Source organism: Notamacropus eugenii, chromosome 6 (assembly GCF_028372415.1).
Source record: "Notamacropus eugenii isolate mMacEug1 chromosome 6, mMacEug1.pri_v2, whole genome shotgun sequence".
NCBI lineage: Eukaryota > Metazoa > Chordata > Mammalia > Diprotodontia > Macropodidae > Notamacropus > Notamacropus eugenii.
Window position 1 is genome coordinate 48,744,048 of NC_092877.1, and position 14,447 is coordinate 48,758,494.

Here is a 14,447-nt window from a genome sequence, read left to right on the forward strand (position 1 = left end):
AATGGGTGGGGAGGGAGAGATGAAGAGAAGTTGGAAGTCAAAGTTTTAGGAACAACTGTTGAGTTCTGTTCTTGCTACTAGGAAATAAGAAATACAGGTAAAGGGGTATAGAAAGTTATCTGGCCCTACAGGACAAAAGAGAAGATGGGGACAAGGGAAGGGAGGGATGATAGAAGAGAGGGCAGATTGGTGATAGGGGCAATTAGAATGCTCTGTGTTCTGGGGTGGGGGTAGGGGACAAATGGGGAGAAAATCTGGAACCCAAAATTATGTGAAAATGAATGTTAAATGTTAAATAAATAAATTTGATATTTTGAAAAAAAAAATTGTTTCCATTACTTTTGACATGAGGGGAAAATCAATGCCCCAGTCTAGGGCATTTTGCTAGCTAAGAGAAAAAGAACCAATTCGGGCTTCATATTTTTATTAAAAGTATTCTAAACTGGATTATGGTAATGTAAGCTTTGAAACTTTTCACATTGGCTTTATTAGAAACACTTCTAGAGATTTCCCAATAAAAAAGGGTGAAAGCAAGAATGCCCACTGCCTCCATAATTTTTTGACACAGTGCTAAAAGGCTAGCTATAATAAGATAAGAAAAAGAAGTTGAGGGAATAGACTATACTATATTCATGGGGCTAATTCCAAGAGTTGGAAAAGTGAAAGGCCCCTCTGCTTATTCCTCCCCTTTCAGCAAACTGAGTCTCCAAATTGAGTCATGTGGCAAACATTAGACCGGATTTACTCAAAGTTAAAGGCAAAATCCAAGGCATATCTCAATGATATTTTAGCAAGTTTTATTGAAGAACATGAATTACAGCAAGTCAGATCGTGCAGCAAAAAGGAACTTAAAACTGAAAAAGCTACCAGTGATCACTTGGGTACTTCCAAATGATCGGTGTGGTCCTGCAGGCCTGCTGATCTTCTCTTCCCCTTCCAGCTTTCTCCACTCCAAAATAAGTGCTGGAATTGCTATCAGAGTCACAGAACAATTCTTTAGCAGCAGTGTGGTCTGCAGCTCCATTTCTAATAACCCTCCCTATCACTAAGGCTCCCATTCTTTAAAGGTTTAAGAGCATTAACTGGTTAGTGCACACATACCTAATTTATAGACAGTCTGTTCTGACCTCAGACTCGTCTCTGAGACAATTCCACCTGGACCAACATTCAATAACTTCAGCATCAAACACTCAGAAGTAGCTGCTTGATGGGGAAACTTAGGATGGACTGTTTCTTATAATTTAACCCAAAGATGATATACAAATGATGAGATGGTGAAGTAGAAGTTACCTAAGAATGGGCAGCTTGGACACTATAGAACTGCCTTGGAAGCAGCTATTTCCACCTTGGAAGAATTTATTTTAAAGGTTGTAGTTTCTTACGCATAAGAAACAAGGGCAAGAGGAACCCTGTAGAACTTTTAATGTGCCCATTTGAAACTATAAGCAGTCATGTTTCTTTCAAAGAAAACCTTAACTCAACACTCAAGAAAGGATTATAATAAACCATACTTAATGCATAAGTTCATAAGTTTTCCTACTTAGAAGTCTCCCAAAATAAGGGTAACACTCAGTTTCTTAAACAATAGCGACAACCACAACACTCACTTAATTCACCATTAGCTTCACTTCTACAGGTAGAAATTTGTCTATTATTAGCGCCTCGAGCCAATAGATCATCAAGTAGATCAGAGGTCAACAGGAGGCATTCACTAACGAAAAAAGGGTACTCAAGATAAAAGCATGAGTAAAATATGAGCATATGACACATAAAATATTTATAATAGCACTTTCTGAGGTAGCAAGAAACTAGAAATAAGATGGATGTTCATCAACTGAGGACTGATTGAACACACTGTGATATTCTGAATGTAATAAAATGTTACTGAACCATAAAGAAATGAGCATGAAGAACTCAGAGAACCTTGGGAAGACTGTATAAACTGAAGCAGAACAAAACAAGCAGCCAACAGAATAAACACAATGACCACGATTATGTAATAGAATATAACACTTAAAGTCATCAGAATGTGTTGACCCATCTTGACTCTAAGAACTGGGAATGAGGTAGATCTCCCTCCTCTCTCATGTGATGCCAGCAGAGGTAGGAAGTTATAATTGCAAAATAAAGCATATGCCGTCAGATATGATCAAAAGGCTTATCTGTTTGGTTGCACTGCATCACTTTGTTTCCAAAGGCATTTAGTGGGGGAGGAGGGTTCTACTGGGAAATTACTGAACTGCTAAAAAGTAATCTATACTAAAACAAAAATAGCTTCTTATGCTTCTACTAGAACTATCTCTGAAATTGACAGCCTCTTTAGATGAAGTTTCTTTCATGAAGGTTTATTTCATTTAGTTAAAGCCACCAGAAACAGCTTTAATTTTATATATTTATGGGGCTTCTTGTCCTTTATGTTGACATTGATTGAATGGCTTGGTTTCTGAAATGAAGATTCATGGTTAGTAAAACGCTATATATCTAATTATGACTGTCAGATTTACCATTAAAATTATGCAGTTATTCATATTGGGAATTATGTTACACAGTTTTAATGTTTAAAATATCAAGTCCTGGGAGCATGTAATTAGAGACCTCTCTAGAGACAGTCTCCTCAGAACACCCAAGCCATAAGTCATCAAAAAAACCCACAATAGGTGACTATACCCCCAAAAAGCTATTAAACAGTGCATACCCTTCGACCCAGCAATACCACTACTAGGTTTGTACCCCCAAAGAGATCAAAGAGAGAAAAAGGACCTATATGTACTAAAATGATTACTGAGTTCTTTTTTATGGTAGCAAAGAATTGGAAACTGAGGGGATGCCTATCAATTGGGAAATAGTTGAACAAGATATGGTATATGAATGTAATGAAATATTATTGTGCTATAATAAATAACAAAGAGGATGGTTTCAGAAAAACTTTGGAAAATTTATATGAACTGATGCAAAGTGAAGTGAGCAGAACCATGAGAACACTGTATGCAGCAATAGCCATAGTGTTTAGCTATTTCAGTTAGGTCTGACCCTTCCATGACCCCATTTGGGGTTTTCTTGGCAAAGATACTTTGCCATCTCCTTCTCCAGTTCATTTTACAGATGAGAAAGCTGAGGCAAATAGGGTTAAGTGACTTGCCCAGGGTCACATAGCTAGTAAGTATCTGAGGTCAGATTTGAACTCAGGAAGATGAGTCTTCCTGACTCCTGGCACAGTACTCTATTCACTGCACCACACAGCTGTCCAACAGCCATATTATAAAATTAATCAACCATAAAAACTTATTAACGCTCCTCAAAACAATGACCAATTAGAATTCCAAAGAACTCATGATGAAACATGATATCTACCTCCGGATACAAAACTGATGAATTCAGAGTGCAAGCTGAGGCTTTTTTGCTTGCTTGCTTTCATTGTAAAAATAACTAACGCTGTAATTTGTTTTACACAACTATACACAATTGTAATGATCTTTCTTTTTCTTGCCTTCTCAGTGGGTGGGAGAGAATTTGGAACTGAAAATAAAATTGAGTTAAAATATAGGAAACACCATGGGTTAATGGGAGGAACTGATAAACAGATTCAGTTAAACTATTTAGGGAGTTCAGGCCATTTTCAACATCTCTTTTGCAAATGAGTGAAGTTCTTTCTGGATATGTCCCTTAAGGAAGAGACAGATGCTTCTGCGATACTGTGTGCCTCCAAAGGCCACATGGATACCAGAGAGACTAGATAAGAGGCCAGCCCACAACATCAGATCAAGGTACCTCACTTCATAGAAATAACCAATAACTAGCTTGTTAATATACTTTAAGCAAAGTAAAATATCAGAAAGGAATCAGTAAGAAATGAGGATGGAATTTCCAGAGTTTACAACTGTAGATTCCGGCAAAAGAGACAAAGGAATTGATGGCAAGAAGAGCGCTGAAACACAGTAACATCTGAGACAGTATAAAAATTAAGAAAAACAAACCCAACCTTCTCTATTTCATGGAAACAGGGCAAGACAGACTCACGGAGTGGTCAATAGTGTCTGCTAAGTACTGGTTATCTGGGGCAAAAGGCAAAGAGCTGGCAAACCTGATCCTAGAGTCAAAATTGAGAACTAGCTTCTTGGAAGGGCTTAACAATGCTGGGTTTCCTAGAAATAAAGATCTATGTTTTTTATTTAACATGTAGGTTGCTTCAGAAATTTATATTTGGGAGTGTTCTAACATAGTTATACCTTCCACCAGCTAAAATAGAGCCTTTATATACTTTCATTTTCCATCCTGTTTTCCTTTAGTTTTATAACTAAAATTAACCTGTCAGGTGCCTTGTGGATTCACCAAGAAGAACAGGAATTTCTACACAATGGTTGGTATAAATATAAGGGGACAGCATGCCTCCAGTGATGCAGTGTTGGCAGGCCAGTTCTATAAAGCAAGGAAATGAAATGAGGGGAGCCAGGATAGACATGGTGAACAGAAACCTAGGAAGGAAGGAGCCAAATCTGAGGCTAGCCCATCCCTTCATATGAAAGATGACAGGATTTTGAGTAAGACAGAAGCTTACAGAATCATTTAGTCCATTTTCTTAACTTGAAGAAAAAATGAAACCTAAAGTCTGGAAGGAAGTGACTGCCCCAAGGTCAATCCAAAGAAGCAGGGCAGATCTTTAGCCCATCCAGCACCAGAATGAAGACCATTCTCAGCAACCAGACCGTCGACATCCCAGAAAATGTTGACATCTCCCTTAAGGGTCGGACAGTTATTGTGAAGGGGCCCAGAGGAATCCTCCGTAGGGATTCAACCATATCAATGTTGAGCTCAGCCTCCTTGGAAAGAAGAAAAAAAGGCTCCGGGTGGACAAGTGGTGGGGAAATTGAAAAGAACTTGCAACCGTGCGCACAATCTGTAGTCATGTACAAAACATGATCAAAGGTGTTACCCTGGGTTTTCGTTACAAGATGAGGTCTGTGTATGCTCACTTCCCCATCAATGTTGTTATTTAAGAGAATGGCTCACTTGTTGAAATCAGAAATTTTTTGGGTGAAAAATATATCCGAAGAGTGCGCATGAGACCAGGTGTTGCTTGTGCTGTTTCTCAAGCCCAAAAAGATGAGTTAATTCTTGAAGGAAATGATATTGAACTTGTTTTAAACTCAGCTGCCCTGATCCAACAAGCTACCACAGTCAAAAATAAAGATATCCGAAAATTTTTGAATGGCATCTATGTTTCTGAGAAAGGCACAGTGCAGCAAGCTGATAAATAAGTTGAGAAAGATGCCGAAGGCTGTGTCCTGAGGAGTCAAGACTTATTCAGATGTCAAAATAAAAATACTTTTTGTCAAAAAAAAAAAAAAAAGAAGCAGGGCAAGTGTTCCAATCTACATCTTCTGAGTTCAAATCCTGAGTTCTTTCTATTACATCTGGGACTTTCTCAGGCTGGTTCTTACATTCCCTCTGAAAAGCCTTCTGCTCATGGTTCTACCACAATAATCAGATAACTCAGGTTCAGGTGACTGTGCTATGTTCTGAGACTACAGATGGCAGACACTAGAGGGCAATATGATTGCATATACTTCTATTCAAAAGAGGACTCTAGAGCCATCCTGGGCAGCAACATGATGCGGCAGGTTGTGTGCTGGGCCTAGAGTCAGGAAGACTAACTTTCTAAGTTCAAATCTGGCCTTAGACCCTTACTAGTTGTGTGACTCTGAGCAAGTCACTTAACCCCATTTGCCTCAGTATCCTCATCTATAAAATGAGCTGGAGAAGGAAGCAGCAAACCACTCCAATATGTTTGCCAAGAAAACAGGGTCACGAAGAGTCGCACACAACTGAACAACAAATTGAAAGAAAAACAGCACTAGCAGTTGAGGGTGGAGGGGGGGTGGGGGGGGGGTTAGGAAAGACTTCATATGAAAAGAACTAACGATTTTAGCAGCAAGAATAGGTGTGGAAATAGCAAATATGGATTGTTTCTTTGAAACATTCTAGTTCTGGCTGATAAACTGAATCAGTATTTGTTATATGTAAGGAACTGTGGGTCAAATGCAGGTGACACACAGATCTATGCGTGCACTCTTCACGCCACATACAGAGAGTACTCTTCTGTGTCTTGGGAGGTGGTTTGGTGAGTCCCCACCTGTCCATTCTTTGGGTGATGAGCCGCTCCACAATGCACCACATTGGTTTTCAGGCCTCCTGTCCCTGACCTTGACTCAAAGCTTTTCCAGTCTTGAAAGGTCCTGACATAACTTGTATTTTGTGTATATGGCTATGAAGAGCCCTGGGCAACACCCTTGTTAAAAGAGGAATCACATCATATCTAAACCTAATTAGTACCTCAAAGATCAGTAACGGTAGATGATTGCTCTGACACACAGTGGCCCAAATGAACATCAAGAAGAGCCCAAGACTCACCTTGGCTCCAAACTAGACTAGCTTTGCCTTTTCATGTGGCTAGTAATTATTTTCTAGGATAGCTGCCAGAAAAGAAGTATCACAAGCTGTCATAAAGCATTCACTTTGATTTTAGGGTTCACATAAAGGATACCAAACTGACACTGCATAGTCTTTATCAACTTAATCTCTTCTTCTAAGTATAATATAAATTGGCTTTAAAATACAATATGCTTAATGTGATTCCACTTAAAACAACGACAGAAATCATTTTGGAGCATCAGCAGGCAGTGGCCTTAGGTCTCTGAGCAATGTTTTGCTTAGCAGCTTACAGTTGGGAACCTTACTTTTTGTACATGAGCTGAGTGGAAAAAAATGCTCTAATTCTTCCCTAATGACAGCCCGGGGGTTTTTGTTTGTTTGTTTTACCTTCCAACTATATTGCAGGTTCCTTTGAGTGGCTGTCTTATAGCCTTTCCTTTGCAGGAGACACTAAATAGTGACAACTCACATCTCTCCAGTGATTTGAATGATTTCAAAAGTAACAATTTTGCAGTGAGAGGTAGATAGTGCAAGCAGCAAGAACTTCTATTTATAGATGAAGAGACTGAAGCTTCAAGAGATGAAATGACTTGCCACTGGAGAAATCATGTCAGGACCAACATTCTAACTTGCATTCCATCACTTAAAGTCAGATGCTTTTGCAATCAAATTATATCTGTGATCTTTTTAATATCAAAGAGCATCATATAATAGAAAAATTTCTTAGGGAAATTTGATAAATGCAATTGTTGGAACAGATTCTGTCCTGTAGCCATCTTTGCATAAATTAACTTTGAAATGAACAAATTAAGATTAAATTGACTCACATGTTGTAACACAAATGTTGGACTACAAATAGCTACTGAAATTAAAGAAACAATTCCCTCAGAGTACAGGATAATTTTTTCCTACTGCTATTGAGGCATCTTTTGGAATCACATATGGTATGCATCAGCATAGAAATCTACATGGCAAAGTATCACAACTTAACTTTTCCTTATAAAGTAATATAGTTTGAATTCCATCTCAGTCTTCCTCTGTCCTCCACCATGGGAACAGCCTTCTCCCCTATGTTGCTACTGGAATGACCTCCACCTCAAGGAAGTTTGACACTCTGGGTTGGGCCTGGTTCCAGTGTTAATTCTACTGTAGCAGGAGCAGGAAGAATAATTCGATTCAATAAGCATTTAAATACCTACTATGTAGAAGGCACAGGGAACATAAAGGGAAGAAAAAAAATAATAAAGGTACAATAAAGTAACATGCCCCTGGGTGGGATAAAACCAGTCTATAGATATATGGATACGCAGGAATTTGAGAAGAGTGAGAGTCTAAGAAATGAAGGGAACACTCCTAGGGGAGGTGGCCCAGATAGATAGCCTTTAAAAGAAGAGAAAGACCCTAGGAGGCAGAAAAGGGAATGGAATGTATTCTAGTTTTGGGAAATGTACATATGCCATTTGGTCACCTATGAGTGAGACTGAAAACAGAATATCGAGTCTGGCAAACAACTAAGAGTCCAGTTTGTCCATAACATACGTAAATGGGTGACAGTTGAGTGTAGCTCCACAGGCCTCAAGTTATTTTTACAGCAGAACAATTCAGTTTGATTCAATTTAACATCTTAATAAGTTTATTAAGTAGGTACAACATTCAAGAGAGCATGGTAGGTATGTACTGAGCTTACAAAAAAAAAAGACATCAAATCATATATTTAATTTTTTCCCTTATCAGAATAATTTTATTTTTTAAAATTTATATGTATTTTCAATTGCACGTAAAAATGATTTTAAACATCCTTTTAAAAAATTCTGAGTTCCAAATTCTCTTGGTCCCTCCCTCCCCTCTCCTAGAGAAGATAAGCTATTTGACATAGATTATACATGTGTAGTCATGAAAAACATATTCCATATCAGCCATGTTGTGAAAGAAAATACAGACCAAAAATATAAAATAAAATGAAGTTTAAAAAAAAGTATGCTCATTATGATCAGGTAGGATTCATAACAGGATTGCAGGGCTGGTTCAATATTAGGAAAACTATTAGCATTATCGATCACATCAACAACAAAGCTAACAAAAACCACATGATTATCTCAATAGATGCAGAAAAAGCTTTTGACAAAATACAACACCCATTCCTACTAAAAACACTGGAGAACGTAGGAATAAAGGGAACTTTCCATAAAATAATAAGCAGTATCTATCTAAAACCATCAGCAAGCATTATATGCAATGGGGATAAGCTAGATGCATTCCCAATAAGATCAGGGGTGAAACAAGGATGTCCATTATCACCACTATTATTCAATATGGTACTAGAAATGTTAGCTGTAGCAATTAGACAAGATAAAGATATTGAAGGAATAAGAATAGCCAAAGAAGAAACTAAGTTATCACTCTTTGCAGATGATATGATGATCTACTTAGAGAATCCCAGAGATTCAAGTAAAAAATTACTTGAAATAATAAACAACTTTGGCAAAGTTGCAGGTTACAAAATAAACCCACACAAATCTTCTGCATTCCTATATATTAGCAACAAAGTCCAACAGCAAGAGATAGAAAGAGAAATCCCATTTAAAGCTAGGGTAGACAGTATAAAATACTTAGGAGTTTACCTGCCAAAACAAACCCAGGGATTATATGAACACAATTACAAGACACTTTTTGCACAAATAAAGTCAGATTTAAGTAAGTGGAAAAACATTAGTTGCTCATGGGTAGGCCGTGCTAATATAATAAAAATGACAATTCTACCTAAATTAATTTACTTATTTAGTGCCATACCAATTAAACTATCAGACAATTATTTTCTAGAGCTGGATAAAATAATATCAAAATTCATTTGGAAAAACAAAAGGTCCAGAATATCAAAGGGACTAATGAAAAGAAATGCTTGGGAAGGTGGCCTAGCGCTACCAGACCTCAAACTGTACTATAAAGCAGCAATTATCAAAACCACTTGGTATTGGCTAAGAAACAGAGAGGTAGACAAGTGGAATAGACTTGGCACTCAAGACGCAGTAGGCAAGGAATATAGCAACCTTCTGTTTGATAAACCCAAGGACCCCAGCTTCTGGGATAAGAACTCACTGTTTAACAAAAATTGCTGGGAAAACTGGAGAACAGTGTGGCGGAAATTAGGCATAGACCCATACCTGACACCGTACACAAGAATAAAGTCCAAATGGGTACATGATTTAGGTATAAAGATTGATACCATGAATAAACTGGAGAAGCAAGGAATAGTGTATTTATTAGATCTATGGAGAAGGGAAGAATTTTTTACTAAAGGAGAGATAGAAAGCATTATGAAATGCAAAATGGATAACTTTGATTACATTAAACTGAGAAGTTTTTGCACAACCAAACCCAATGCAACCAAAATCCGGAGGGATGTAGTAAATTGGGAAAGAATTTTTACAGCTAAGCTCGGGGATAAAGGCCTCATTTCTAGAATATATAGAGAACTGACTCAAATGTATAACCATACAAGTCATTCCCCAATTGATAAATGGTCAAAGGATATGAACAGGCAATTTTCAGAGGAAGAAATTAAAGATATCTATAATCATATGAAAAAATGCTCTAAATCACTATTGGTTAGAGAGATGCAAATCAAAACAACTCTGAGGTACCACATCACACCTATAAGATTGGCAAACATGACAGAACAAGAAAATGATAAATGCTGGAGAGGATGTGGGAAAGTTGGAACACTAATTCATTGTTGGTGGAGCTGCGAGCGCATCCAACCATTCTGGAGAGCAATTTGGAACTATGCCCAAAGGGCTACAAAAATGTGCATACCCTTTGACCCAGCAATATCGCTACTAGGACTATATCCCCAAGAGATCATAAAAATGGGAAAGGGTCCCACATGTACAAAAATATTTATAGCAGCACTCTTTGTAGTTGCCAAAAACTGGAAGTCAAGGGGATGTCCATCATTGGGGAATGGCTGAATAAATTATGGTATATGAATGTAATGGAGTACTATTGTGCCATAAGAAATGATGAACAAGAAGACTTCAGAGAGGCCTGGAAGGACTTATATGACCTGATGCTGAGTGAAAGGAGCAGAACCAGGAGAACTTTGTGCACAGCAACGACCACAGTGTGCGAGAGTTTTTCCTGGTAGACTTGGAATTTTGTAATAACGCAAGAACTTCTTAAAAAAAAAAAAATCCCAATGGTGGCTCTCAAGGCAAAATGCCTTCCACACTCAGAGAAAGAAATATGGAAGTCATTCGCAAAATGTAGCAGATCATGTTTGTGTATGTGTAAGTTTTTGTGTATCATGTTTTGATTTGTTATATGATTTCTTTCATTTATTTTAGTCTGACTACATAGCATGACTATAGTGAAAATACACTCAATAGAAAAGTATATGTAGAACCTATACAGAATTGTATGCAGTCGTGGGGAGGGAGGGGGGTAGTGGGGGGTAGGTGTGGGGGGATAAAATCTCAATTGTATGGCAGAGATTGTTAAACATTAAAAAAATAATAAAAAAATAAATAAAATTTGCATCCAGGTAAATCAAAAAAAAAAAAGTATGTTTCAGTCTGCATTCAGACTCCATCAGTTTTTTCTCTGGAGGTGGAGAGCATTTTTCATCCTAAGTCCTTCAGAATTGTGTGGATCATTGTGAGAATAGCTTCAGTCATACACAGCTGATCATCATATAATAGTGGTGTTACTGTGTACAACGTTCTCCTGGTTCTCACTTGTCTTTGTATCAGTTCACATAAGCCTTTCCAGGTTTTTCTGACAGCATTCTGCTCATCATTTCTTATATTACAATAGTACTGCATCTCAAGGCCAGCTAGGTGGTGCAGTGGATAAGAGCAACAGTGCAGGAGTCAAGAGAACCTGAGTTCAAATCTCACGTCAGACACTTGACACTCACTAGCTATGTGACCTTGGGCAAGTCACTTAACCCCAGTTGCCTCATCCTGGGCCATCTCCAGTCATCCTGATGAATATCTGATCACTGGATTCAGATGGCTCTGGAGGAGAAGTGAGGCTGGTGACCTGAACAGCCCTCCCTCACTCGAAACAAAGTCAAGTGCAAGTCATGTCATTACTTCTCTGATGGCAAGGTCTTCTTCGGCAATGAAGGATGAACACACACACTGCATCACGATCATATACCAGAACTTGGTCAGCCATTCCCTAATTAATGGGCATCCCCTAAATCTCTAATTCTTTGCCGCCACACCAAATAAAGTTGCTATAAACATTTTTGTACAAATAGGTTCCTTCCCTTCTTAAAAATCTCTTTGGGATATAGACTTAGAAGTAAAATTGCAAGGTCAGAGGGTATGCACAGTTTTGTAGCCCTTTGGGCATAGTTCCAAATTGCTCTGCACAATGGTTGGATCAGTTCACAACTCCACCAACAGTGTATTTGTGCCACAAATTTTCTACATCCCCAATATTTGCCATTTCTCTTTTCTGTCACATTAGCCAGTCTGGCAGGTATTGAGGTAGTACCTCAGAATTATTTTAATTTGCACTTCTCTAATCAATAATGATTTGGAGCACTTTTTCATATGACTACAGATAGTTTTGATTTCTTCTTCTGAAAACTATCTCTTCATATCCATTGTGTGCTTATAGATTTGACTCAGTTCTCTATATATCTGAGTGAGGACTTTATCAGAGAAACCTGATGTAGACATTTTCTCCCAGTTTTCTGATTTCCTTCTAATCTTGGCTGCATTGGTTTTGTCAGTAGAAAAGCTTTTTAATATAATCAATGTAATCAAATTTATTCATTTTACTTTCCATAATTCTTTCCGTTTCTTATTTTGTCATAAATTTTTATATTATTCATAGATCTGACAGGGAAGATAATCCATTCTCTCCTAATTCGCTTATATCACTCTTTATGCCCATTTTGACCTTATCTTGGTAAATAGTATGAGATGTTGGTCTATACCTAGTTGCTGAGAAACTGCATTCCAGTTTTCTCAGCAATTTTTATCAAATAGTGTATTATTGTCCTAAAAGCTTGGATCCTTATTTTTATCAAACACCAGATCACTATGGCCATTCACTAGTCTGTATTGTTTACCTAAAATATTCCTCTGGTCCACTACTCTATTTTTTAGCAAATATCAAATTGTTTGGAGGATTATACGTTTAAAATACTGAAGGGGGCTTAGCGGAACCTCCTCATTTTAAAGATAAGGAAGTCAAAGTCTAGAGAGAGGAAGTGACTTTTGCTCACAAAGGTAGAGGCATTTTCAGGTCCCCTGAATTCAAATCTGGTTCTCATTTTATTATTCCATCGCCCTCCTTAACCCTCACCCTTGCCTCAATTACCCTCTGCTGGAACAGAATATAGTTCATTTTCACTTCCAGGCTAGAACTCTCTGTCTGTCTCTTGGCTTCCTTTGGGTTTCAGCTAAAGCCCTACCTTGTACAAGAAGCCTTTCTCAATACTTAATGCTGGTAACTTCTCACTGAGATCATTTCCAATTTATCCCATGTCTCGCCTGCATATCTAAATAGATGCTTCTATGTTGTTTCCGCCTTTATACAAGGGCAGTTGGGATTTTTTTTTTTTTTTGGATTTCTTTGTATCCTCAGCACTTAGCACAGTGCCTATCACACAGCAGGTGCTCAAAAAAATGCTGGCTGACCTGTTGGCCTTAGGGTTACTCCAGTGTAAATGATGATGGCATTGCTGCTGCCCTAGGGCAATGCTAATAAACTAAAGACAAAGTAGAAATGTTATTAATGTGGAGAAACTCTTAAAAGGCTGATTTATATACTAAAATACACATTTCTGGAAAACAGCACCACTGGGCAAGTGGAAGGAAGGAAGAAAACAAGCGTTCAAGTGTCTACCATATGCCAAGCGCTGTACCAAGTGCTTAACAAATATTATTTCATTTGATTCTCACAACCACCCTGGAAAATAGATGCCATTATTACCCACATTTTACAGTTAAGGAAACTGAGACACACAGAAGCGTAATTCATGGCTTGCCCAGAAGTCACACAGTTAAGTGTGTGCCTGAGGCCAAATCTGAACTGAAGTCTTCCTGCCTTTAGACAAAGAGTTCCATTCACTGTGTCATCCATTATATTGTCCACTGCATTCAGTAATGACTTACACAGAATATGTACTCTATAAATATTTACTGAATAAATAAATGTAAATCTCTTGCTAATCTTTTTTGGAAAACGTCTGGTATTCAACCAACCTCTACACTTAATGGAAGCTTGAGATAAAACTAAAGCTGACCACAAACTTGTCTTAACAATGACCTGAGATTAATTTACCGAAAACGTGTCAAACCTGGGATATCTGTAAAAACCCATATAATCAAAAACACGTACAATCTGGGTATAGGTTTATGACATGCTCATTACAAATCACAGCTATTCACTGAACTGACATCTCTCTCAGGTAAAAGGTTTTCTAGGCTGGTTGCTGTTCTTTGTATTGACTTGGAAATTATTAATGTTACGGTTCTTTAAAAGTCTGTAATTCAGGTTTTTTTCATTAATTCTGGCTTACCTTTCCTCTAATTAGTCTCAGGGATTGTTTTGTGGCATTCATTGTGGTTTTACTGTATTGCGAATATTTATGACATTTTCTGTTATGATGATGGTAACAGTTCTCATTTGTAGAGTAGGTAGCAGTTTATAAGTGCTTATGAGTAAATAATACCTCTAAATGTTTAAAGTCAGTCTGCTGTTTCAAAAACAAAACATTCATTGACTTAATTGTTTTCTTCTTTCTTTACTGATTAAGGCAAAATCCAGCCCAAATAATCAAACCTCTAAATGGTCAAAATCAGAATATGAAAAAATTATATTGTAATATGATTGGGAAAATACACACACACACAATATAACTCTGAGCATGTAAAAATTTACATAGCAAACAGGTAAAAACTTCAGCACATTTCTCTTTACTGTTGACGTTTCCAGTTCCTTCTGACAATGCTGTGACAAACACAAGTTGTTCTGCTTGACTTCCTTAGGTCAGAGGA

At 37.7% G+C, this 14,447-nt stretch overlaps 1 protein-coding gene and 1 pseudogene across 12 annotated transcripts in view; one reads left to right on the forward strand and one right to left on the reverse strand.

The window, feature by feature from the left end:
• CTBP1 (C-terminal binding protein 1) overlaps positions 1 to 14,447 on the reverse strand; it is a 456,292-nt gene that overhangs the window by 388,744 nt on the left and 53,101 nt on the right. The gene's annotated exons all lie outside the window — the stretch shown is intronic.
• LOC140510977 (large ribosomal subunit protein uL6-like) lies at positions 4,636 to 5,292 on the forward strand (annotated as a pseudogene).